Genomic DNA, 11,606 nt, shown 5'->3' on the forward strand with positions numbered 1-11,606 from the left:
ACAGCTATAACAGTAGGGGGCTTTTAACAGCTAGCTGAGGAATTGGGAGGAGTTGGGAGGAGAGTTGGCTATAGCTCCTTTCTAGCGAGGGGGGTGGGGGGGAGTGAGCTGCAGCTCCTCTCTATCTCTGTGTCCTTGTAGGTCTTCTTACAATTATCGCATCTCTGGCTGTAAGGCACAGAAACCAAAAGGCTTTTTGCTGGCTATAGAGAACAAAGAGCTTCTTTCTGGCTGTATTTTTAGAGATCAGGGAAAACAAGCTTGGGGAATGCCCAGGGGCTTTACCTTCCAGGGAGAAACGCTCTAAGTCGGGGTCTCACAATTCCTTGGGCCCTGGGGGGGCAGTCTGAGAGTCGGGGGAGGTAACTCTTCAGTGGTGTAGCCACTGATGTGTCATCTATACTGTAAATAACTTTTGGCCCACACTCATTCAAGCAACTAATTAAACTTAGTGGGACACATGCAAAAGAAGACATGGACGTGGGAGAGGGACCTCCTGGGAAGGAAGGAGGAGAGAGAGAGGAGTGGGGTGAAAAGGAGTGAATTTATTATAGAGATGTATGAAACTGTGGAAGAACGTTTAAAACGCAAGCAAGCAAAATACAACCCAAACAAAACTGAAGCCTTTCTTGCTGTAAGTTTGGTAAATGCTCTTCTTATGATGGGAGAGCATGATAGAGTAGGCAATGTTGTCTGGCCTCTGCGCACGTGTGCACGCACACACTCTCATGTGCACACACATACGTATACACTTACACACACAAATGGGTGCACACACACTCATATATATATTCTCCAAAATCTTCTATGGCTTTTAAGTTTTTTTTTTAATGTTTTGTTCTTTAATTCTATCAATGTTCCCATTTGTACCCACTGTTAAGTAAACTGTTTGCTTCCTTTTGTCTCCAGGAAGGCAGTCTTCTCCACACTGCTTACAAGATGCTGCCTCCCTTTCTTCTAGAGTTGGGGAGCGTTTTTGGAAAGGCCATACAGCTCCAGTCACATGGGGACAACTTAGTTCTGTGCTGTGCACTCGACTCACTCCTGTGTGGGCCACCCTGGATTGACACCACCCCTCCACAGCATTTATGGGGAACTGTTAGGACAACTTGCCCTTCTTTGTTTTTCATTATCAAATTGACTCAGCTATTTGGCAATAGAGATGATTATATGTGTAATACAGAGATTGAATTCTTTAATAGGTGGCATGTACCCGAGCACTGCTTTTAGAGCACCCAGTCTGATACTCACTGACCCTGGCTACTGATGTAGCTGCCTTGCAATCCTTCATCTTGACGTTTATTTTCTGTGTGTACCCCCACGTCTTTGTTCCTCTCCCCTTCTTTCCTGACTTCTTTGTTGCTGATTATATTTTATGACGGCATCTCATCTCAGTTGTTACTTCTTTGGCAGTCACTCTTGGTTATATTATTTTTGTCTTGCTTCAAGGCTATAGTATCCATCTTTAATGCACCAATGTTATATTACATATATATATATATATATATATATATATATATATATATATATATATTGTGAGAATCTTATGGCAGTGTGCTCCCATCTCCCCTCGGGGCCCTTCGAGTACTGCTGTCATATACATTCCCTCTAAACCTAACAACATATGGTTATTGCTTCTGCCTTTAAGCAGCCCGTTATCTTCATGTGAGATTTAAAAAATAAAAACATCTTTCTATGTCCTCCTCATACAATTACTGTCTCTAGCTCTCATTTCTATGAGGAAATCTAATTCTCTTTCTGATGTCATTGTCCTGTCTACAGGATCTCTCTCGAATGCTTCTTGTAATATGAGTTTTCTGGTGATGGACTCCTTCTACTTTTATTTGAAAAACAACAATACTTTGTCTTCTGTTTTGAAAGATATTTGCTGAATAAGAAACTGTAGAATGCTTGATTTAAATATCTCCCCCCTTACATTAAAGATGTCGCTTAATGTTTTCTTGTTTACATTGTTTCCAGCAAAGAGTCTGTTGTTCATGCCTCTGTCTGTCCTTATGTCGCGCTCCCCTGAGGCAAAATAGACAACCACTGCACTGACCCGAGGTTCCCCTGCCTCCCCTTCCAACCTCTCCTTCCAGCCCATCTTTGTTCCTTTGTGACTCCGTGCCAAACCACAGAACAGATCTGTACCATGGATCCCACAGACAGCACACTTGGCTAGGACCCAAAGTGGCCAGCTAAAAAACAAAACACCCACCCACAAACACAAGACCAGATATCTTTTTTGTTTGTTTGTTTGGTTTGTTTTGTTTTTTGAGACAGGGTTTCTCTGTGTAGCCCTGGCTGTCCTGGAACTCACAGACCAGGCTGGCCTCGAACTCAGAAATCCACCTGCCTCTGCCTCCCAAGTGCTGGGATTAAAGGTGTGAAGGTGTATGCCACCACTGCCTGGCAAGACCAGATATCTTAAGGAGACTAGAAACACTTAGAATGTCATAATTCCAGATGCCTAGATCCCAGTGCAAAACCAAACATGAACAATGGGACAATATACCTCCTTTTGAGGGCAGGAAGCCTACTGCAGTAGCAGAAAACAGATTAACTGAAGCACAAGGCAAGGACTTCAAAATAGCAATTAGGAATATGTTCAAGGACATAATAAAGAAGATATGAATGAACACTTTAAGGAAGATCATGAAAATATAAACAGTTGAATACAGTAATGAAAACAATTTGAGATATGAAAGTAGAATTTAACAATGAAATAAAATCCCTAAAGAAAACCTAAATTGAAATGAAAGACTTAGAATGTCAAACAAAACCTCAGAGGTAAGCCTCACAAACAGAAGGGAAAATTTTAGGTCTTAAAGACAGGGTTGAAGAAACAGATATCTCAATCAAAGAAAAATTTAAATCTTAAAAAAACACCAAGAAATTTGGTACACTTATGAAAAGACCAAGCCTACAAATAATAGGGATAGAGGAAGGAGAAGAAACCCAGATTAAAAGCACAGAAAATATTTTAAACAAAATCATAAATGATACAAAAGGCTTACAGAACATCAACTAGGCAGGACCAGAAAAGAAATTCCCCATGATACACAATAATCAAACACTAAATGAACAGAACAAAGAAAGAATATTAAAATTCGGAAGGAAAAAAAACTAAGTCATAGATAAAATAGGCCTATTAGAATAATAGCTTACTTTTCAATGGAGACTATAGAAGCCAGAAAGTTTTAGATGGGTGTTCTACAAGTTCTGAGAGACCATATATACAGCCTAAACTATTATACCCAGTAAAACTATCAATCACAATAGACAGAGGGGAAAAAAATCTCATGATTAAAAACAAATTTAAGCAACTTTTGCACAGTAGTCTAGATCTACAGAAGGAACTAGAAGGAAATGTAGGTCTGAAAAGAAAGTTAACTACCCCTAAGAGAACACAGGGAATAAAAGAAATCTCAGAACAGTTAATCAAAGGCGGAACTCACCACCACAACACAATAACATGAATTAGTAGACACTACTCATTACTAACTCACAATGTTAATGGTCTTGATTCTCCAATCAAAAGACACAGACTAATAGATTGGATTAAGAAGCAAAATCAGTACTGGAGAGATGGCTCAGTAGGTAAGAGCATTGACTGCTCTTCCAGAGGTCCTAAGTTCAATTCCCAGCAACCACACGGTGGCTCACAACCATCTGTAATGGGATCTAATGCCCTCTTCTGGTATGTCTGAAGACAGCAACAGTGTATTTATATGCATAAAATAAATAAATAAAATCTTTATTAAAAAAAAAAAAGCAAAATAAATCTTTCTGTTGCATCCAAGAAGTATGTCTCACCATCAAGAATAGACATTACTTCAGGGTAAAAAGATTGAAAAAGATATTTCAGACAAATAGAATGAAGAATCAAACAGATGCTCCGGACAAAGTAGACATCAATCAAAATCAGAAGAGAGAGGAAAGGACACTACATATTCTTCAAAGGAAAAATCCACCGAGATGATATTGAAATTCTTAACATCCATGCACCAAACACAAGGGCACCAAGTTCATAAAGAAAAAAACTCCAAAACAAAAAACACTTCTATAGTAACTAAAATTGCATATTGATCCTAATACAATTATAGTGTAACATTAATAACTCACTCAACAATAAGTCATCCAGATAAAAGCTATACAGAGAAATGCTGACATTAAGTAACATCATAAATCAATTGGACCTAACAATATAAAGTATCAATATTATGAAGAGTTGGTTCTTTGAAAAAATCAACATGATTGACAACCCTCTAGCCAAATTTACCAAAATATAATAATGAAGTTCCAAATTAGTAAAATTAGAGGTTAAAAGGAAGATGTTACAACAGATGACAAGGAAATAAGGGCATACTTAAAAAAAATAAATCTGTATTTCACCACACTGAAATACCTAAAGGAAATCAATAAACTTCTTGAAAAGGTCAAAGGTCAAATCAGGATGAAATAAACAATGGAAACAGGTCCATAAACCCTCGTGAAACAGAAGCAGTAATTTCCCAAGCAGGGACGGGAGAAATAGCTCAGTGGCTAAAATACATCCTGCTGTTACACTGAGTCTGGAGTTCAATTCCCAGCACTGTAACTCACACTGTCTATAACTCTAGTTCCAGGGAATCTGATGCCCTAGCCTGCCCAACATGGGCACCCAGAATACACATGGCATACCCACTTACGCACATACAAGCAAACACTCATGTGAATAAAATAATAAATCTTTAAAAAGTGGCCCAGAGCCAGATAGATTCAGTGCAGAATTCTATTAGACTTCCAAGAACTAACACCAGTACATCCCAAATTATTCTACAAAATAGGAAATGAAAGAATATTTTTAAAAATTTTAACAAAAGCACTATTATCCCAATACCAAAAGGACCCAACAATAACAACAAAGAGAAAACTATAGAACAATATCATCAGGCAGTGGTGGCTCACGCCTTTAATCCTAGCACTTGGGAGGCAGAGGCAGGCAGATTTCTGAGTTCGAGGCCAGCCTGGTCTAGAGAGTGAGTCCTAGGACAGCCAGGGCTACACAGAGAAACCCTGTCTCGAGAAAAACAAAATAAAACAAAACAAAACAAAAAAACCCAATATCACTCATAGATGCAAAAGTTTTCAATAAAATACTTATAAACCTAGTTGAAGAACACATAAAAAAGATTATCCACCGTGATCAAGTTGACTTCATTCCAGAAATGCAGGGATGGTTCAACATACATAAATCAATAAATGTGCTCTATCACAAAAACAGACTAATGATCATCTCATTAGTTGCAGAGACCTTTGACAAAATCCAACATTTCTTCATGATAGAAGTCCTGGAGAGACAACATCTGTCCCAACACTGGGAGTAACTGGGACCAGCGGGACCCAGGCACTCAGGAACTCCACCAGACCAGTGGCACAGGTTCTTTCCAGTCTGTCTGGGCCAGTGCTCTGAACAGACCTTGCTGCAAACTCCAGAGCCAGTCCCACTCCCACAACACCCAGAGGAAGCTCCACTCTCAGACACTTTAACACACCCCAGGATTCCAGGATCCCAGGAGCTTGGTCACACCAGGATCTCTGGGTCCCAGAGGCAGCTTGACTCCCAGAAGCTCAGACACACCCAGGATCTCAGGATTACAGGATCACAGAATCACAGGATCACAGAGACAGCTTGACTCAGGAGTTCTGACATAACCAGGATCACAGGAAGGACAGGCTCCAGTCAGATATAGCCAGGGTAAGTAGCAATAGAGATGGCGGGCAGGAGGGAAGCATAAGAACATAAGCAACAGAAACCAAGGTTACTTGGCATCATCAGAACCCAATTCTCCGACCATAGTAAGTCCTGGATACACCATCACACCGGAAAAACAAGATTCAGATCTAAAATCACTTCTCATGATAATGATAGAGGACTTTAAGAAAGACATAAATAACTCCCTTAAAGAAATACAGGAGAACACAGGTAAACAGCTAGAAGCCCTTAAAGAGGAAACACAAAAATCCCTTAAAGAATTACAGGAAAATACAATAAAACAGGTGAAGAAAATGAACAAAATCATCCAGGATCTAAAAATGGAACTAGAAACAATAATGAAACCACAAAGAGAGACAACTCTGGAGATAGAAAACCTAGGAAAGAGATCAGGAGTCATAGATGTAAGCATCACCAACAAAATACAAGAGATAGAAGAGAGAATCTCAGGTGCAGAAAATACCATAGAAAACATTGACACAACAGTCAAAGAAAACACAAAAAAGCAAAAAGCTCCTAACCCAAAACATCCAGGAAATCCAAGACACAATGAAAAGACCAAACCTAAGGATATTAGCTATAGAAGAGGGTGAAGAATCACAACTTAAAGAGCCAGTAAATATCTTCAACAAAATTGTAGAAGAAAACTTCCCTAACCTAAAGAAAGAGATGCCCATGAACATACAAGAAATCTACAAAACTCCAAATAGACTGGACGAGAAAAGAAATTCCTCCCGTCACATAATAATCAAAACACCAAATGCACAAAATAAAGAACGAATATTAAAAGCAGTAAGGGAAGATCACATAACATATAAAGACAGGCCTATCAGAATTATTCCAGACTTCTCACCAGAGACTATGAAGACTAGAAGATCCTAGACAGATGTCAGAACACAAATACCAGCCCAGGCTACTATACCCAGCAAAACTTTTAATTTCCATAGATGACAAGATATTCCATGACAAAACCAAATTTACATGATATCTTTCCACAGATCCAGCCCTACAGATGGAAAACACAAGGAGGGAAACTTCACCCTAGAAAAAGCAAGAAAGTAATCTTTCAACAAACCCACACAAACATAATTCCACCTGTAACAACAAAAATAACAGGAAGTAACAATCACTTTTCCTTAATACCTCTTAGTATGAAAATTAATACTACCAACATATCCTAATCGATTGAAATTCAAAAATAATGAAGAATTGGAAATTTGTTGGTTCTCATTCAGTGGTCCCTCTAATTTGGTAACTGGAGAAATAAGTCCAATATTGTACAATCCATATTCACTTTCTGCTTGTTTGTACATGACAGTGTCTTGCTGTGTACCACATAATGGTCTTGAAATCATGCTTCTCCTATCTCAGCCTCTCTATTAGTAGAATTGTTATTTGATGTTTTTACACTACACTATGGTTTTCAGAACAGCTTACATATTTCAAAATTATTTATACAGCCAAAAGAAACATAGACAATTAATTTGAGAGGTGGCTAGTAAGAGGACAACAAAGAGCGAGACTGAATGTTTTGCATGCTATTTATAATTATTGATATGTATAATTATTGTATTTTGAAGACAACTTTACAAGTTACTCTTTTTCTGAGATGAAACACTGAACACGCCAACAATGAACCACTGTTCATTGAAACAGTTGATGAATGACTTCATGGATAGACCATCTTAATACACACACCATTTCTTAAATGAATGTAACCTGTTTTCTGTGGGCTGAGAATGATAGCAATCACTCAAGTCAAATAGCTTTGACCATAGCAGGAAATCTGTATCCAAAAATCGTGCCTACAATTCATTCCTTGGTGCAGCAGAACTGTCACTCTTAGCTTAGCTACTATGGAGGTAAAATCCTTTGGTGATGTGAGGGACATTGAAGTACAGCCTTATTACAGTGAACTTCAATGTCTAAAAATTGTTCTTATTTTGGGTTTGCACCACAGTAAGAGCCAAGATTTTAAGCTCCATTAAAAACAAAAACAAAACAAACAAACAAATAAAAAGACTTTATCTGTTTATGTTCATTTAATAAAATGTCTATCATTTTTTAGATTGGTATAAAATGTATATTGTGTTGAATATAGTTAAAAAAAAAAAAACAAAACCAGCAGTTCAAACACAAAAAGTAAAATAAAGTACTTTATGTAAAAAAAAAAAAAAAAAAAACCCGAAACCAAACAAACGAACAAACAAGTCCTGGCAAGACTAAGGATACCAGGGATGTACCTCAATATAATGAAGATAATTACAGCATGCCTACAGCCAACATCAACCCAGAGACAAACTTCCACCATTTTTACTGAAACCAGGAATAAGACAAGGATGTGTCTAGTTGTTTCGAACTTCTTCAATATAGTGCTTGAAGTCTTAGCTAGAGCAATAAGACAACCGAAGGAGATCAAAGGAATATGAATAGGAAGTAAAGAAGTCAACATATCTTTATTTGCCGATAATATGATTTTATACATAAAAGAGCGTGAAGTTTCCACCAGAAAATTTCTACAGCTATTAAACACTTTCAGTAAAGTATCAGGATACACAATTAACACACAAAAATTAGTACTGAAAGAGAAATCAGGAGAACAGCACCTTTTACAGTAGCCTAATCTTGGAATAACTCTAACTAAGCAAGTGAAAGACTTGTATAATCAAACACTAAGACATTGAAGAAAGAAACTGAACAAAACACCAGAAGATTGGTAGGATTAATTTTGTAAAAATAGCTGTCCTACTGAAAGCAATCTACAGATTCAGTGCAATCCACATAAAAATTCCAACACATTTCTTCACAGATATTGAGAGAACAATTTTATGTTTCATGTGGAGACACAAAATACCCATAAGAGCTAACACAACCCTGAATAATAAAAGAACCACTGGAGGTATCACATCCCAATTTTCAAGTTGTATTCCAAAGTTATAGTAATAGAAACAATACCATGGAATTATTATAGTAATACACACAACACATGGTATTGGCATAAAAACAGACATTGATCAAACAGACGTTGACCCAGATATGATTCCACCTATCTATGAACACCTGATATTTGATAAAGAAGCCAAAAAACCTTACTGAAGAAAAAAACCAGCTTCTTCAACAAATGATGTTTGTCAAACTGGATGGCTCCATGTAGGAAAATGCAATTAGATCCATACCTATCATCCTGAACACAACTCAGCCTCTAATGGATCTCAATTCAAGACCAGATATCCTGAACCTGATAGAAGAGAAAGTGGGGAACAGTCTTGAACTCTTTAGTGCAAGAGCTATCAGTGTCCACAGAGAACACTGATAGCACAGGCACTGAGACCAACATGGGATGTCACAAAAATAAAAAAGCTTCTGTATGACCAAGGACACCATTATTTGAGGGAAGCAGTAGCCTATGGAATGGGGAAAGGAACCTTTACCAATTATGCATCTGATAGCGGGTTATTTTCTAGACTATACAAAAAACTAAAGCAATGAACCCTGAACATCAAGAAAGCAAACAATACTTTAAAAGGAGAGATACAGAACTCAACAAAGGTCTCAACAGATGAAAGACACATGGCTGAGAAACACTTTACAATGCTCAACATCTTTAGACATCAAGGAAATGCAAATGAAAACCACTTTGAGATTTCATCTTACCCAAGAATGACTAAGATCAATGAAACGGTGGACAACGCCTGCTGGGGAGGATTCAGGGGAAGTCCAGGGGAAGGGGACACTTATTCATTTCTGGTGGGAGTGCAGACTGATACAGCTACTATGGAAATTTGTGTGGAAGTTCCTCAGAGAGTTGAAAAACAATCTACTATAATTGTTTATATCAGCCATATTACTCTTGGGCAGATACCCAAAGGACTCTATGTATCTACAGAGATATTCCTGTGCTCATTCATATTCATTGCAGCTCTATTCCTAATAGCCAGAAATTGTAAACAGCTTAGATGTCCATCAACTGATGAATGGATAATGAAAATGTGGTACATTTATACAATGGGATATTATTCAGATGTTAAAAAAATGGTATTTGCATATAAATGGATAGAGATAAAAAGAGTTATCCTGAGTGAGGTAACCCAGACCCCAAAAGACAAATATTCCATGTATTAACTTTTAAGCTTTAGGTATCTGTGCTTCAATCAGAATAATCAATGAGGTTAGGTAGCCAGTAAAGGACCAGGCTAGGGAGAAAATCTTCTAAGCAAGAGGAATTATAATGTAGTGTTATAGAGACACAGACTGGTGGTAATGTAGAATATGAAGATTAAATATGGAGGAGCATGGGGAAAGGGTAAAATTAAGAATATGTAGAGAGACAACTAGCATTAAAGGCTGCTGCAGACCCTCTTGGGTCCCTTGTCTGTGTAGGACAGGTCTCTGGGTGCAGATGGGCAAGGAGTCAGCGAAAATGACAGACAGATGCACACAGGAGATTGTGTAGAATCTGAATGTATTGTCACAAAGTGAACACCAGCCTTATATAATACAGAAAATAAAGGGGGTAGGATGTCACAGCAGGCAAAGTACATTGAAGTTACCTGACACAAAACAAAGGAATGACTTCAAAAGGACTTACAGGAACCAGGTAAATGTTTACAGTAAAGATAAAGCAGTCCTGCCTAGGGTCAGCTTAATGACAGATAAGGATTTCACACCCTAGTCACAATTAGTGCTACTCCTTTGAGCCTTGTGAAAGCTAGCACCAGGAGGTTCTGCTCTAGCAGACCTTCTCATGAATAATGCAATACCACAACCCTCCTATTTCCTGGGCCCTGATAAATTCTTGTATGAGTGTAACTTTTAAGTATCTGTGGAGAATCTCCATTTGTCAGAAGAATTCACCAACTTGCTTCTAGTATACAATGTAGCCTGTACTGAAGATTTCTATCTCAGTGGGACTCCCTAACTCTTACATGGTAAACCCACCTATTCGCTAGGCCATTGTGTTTGGGTAAGACTGGCTACTGTCCCAAGTAAACACTCTGCAGACCAGCCCTGAGCTGCTCCGGCTCCGTCCTTTGTAATTAATGCTTAATTAGTTGCTTGAATAGGCAACTTTCTTACTGAATTCCTACTAAATTCCAAGTTTGTCAGCTTCAAGGTCTTTCTGGGATGTTGGAACACTGGCAAAGGCTTAGCTATGTCAGAATTCAATCTTAAAAGGCACTTATAATAAAATAATACTAAAAGAGAGCACGTGGATCCATACACCAGACTAACATGGGGATAGGGTATGAGTATATGAGTTGTGAGAATGCCAAAGTTCCAGGAGGTGAGTTTCCCTGAAACTTTTTGCCTCGTGGGTGCTCCCAGGCCTCTCGGCCTGCCAAGCAAACTTCACTGGAGTGTGCGTAGCAAAAGGCCTTTTGAAACTCACATGGAAGCCAGGCATGGTTGTACATGCCTTTAATCCCAGCATTTGGGAGTCAGAGGTAGGCAGTTCTTTGTGAGTTCCAGGCAAGCCTGGTCTAGATAGTGAGTTTCAGGACCAGCAGAGCTACATGGTGAGATTTTGCCTCAAACAAACAGAAGAGAGGAAGCAAGGGAGGGAGGGAAAGAGGGAGGGAGGGAGGGGGAAGGGAGGTCAGGAAAAGGAGAGGGGGAGAGATAGTGAATGAGAGAGGGAGGGAAAGAGGGAGGGAAGGAGGGAAGAAGGGAGGGAGGGAGGAAGAGAGGGAGGGAGGGCAGGAAAAGAAGAGAGGGGAAGGGGAGGAGGAAAGGGAGGGAAAGGGGGAGGTGAAGAGGGGGAGGAAGAGGGAAGGGAGAGGGACAGGAACAGGGACAGGGACACAGAACCAGACATATGGAAACCTACTGCTGTAGAAGTTTTCTAAAA

The sequence above is a fragment of the Mus caroli genome, chromosome 18 (assembly GCF_900094665.2).
Source record: "Mus caroli chromosome 18, CAROLI_EIJ_v1.1, whole genome shotgun sequence".
NCBI classification, from domain to species: Eukaryota; Metazoa; Chordata; class Mammalia; order Rodentia; family Muridae; genus Mus; species Mus caroli.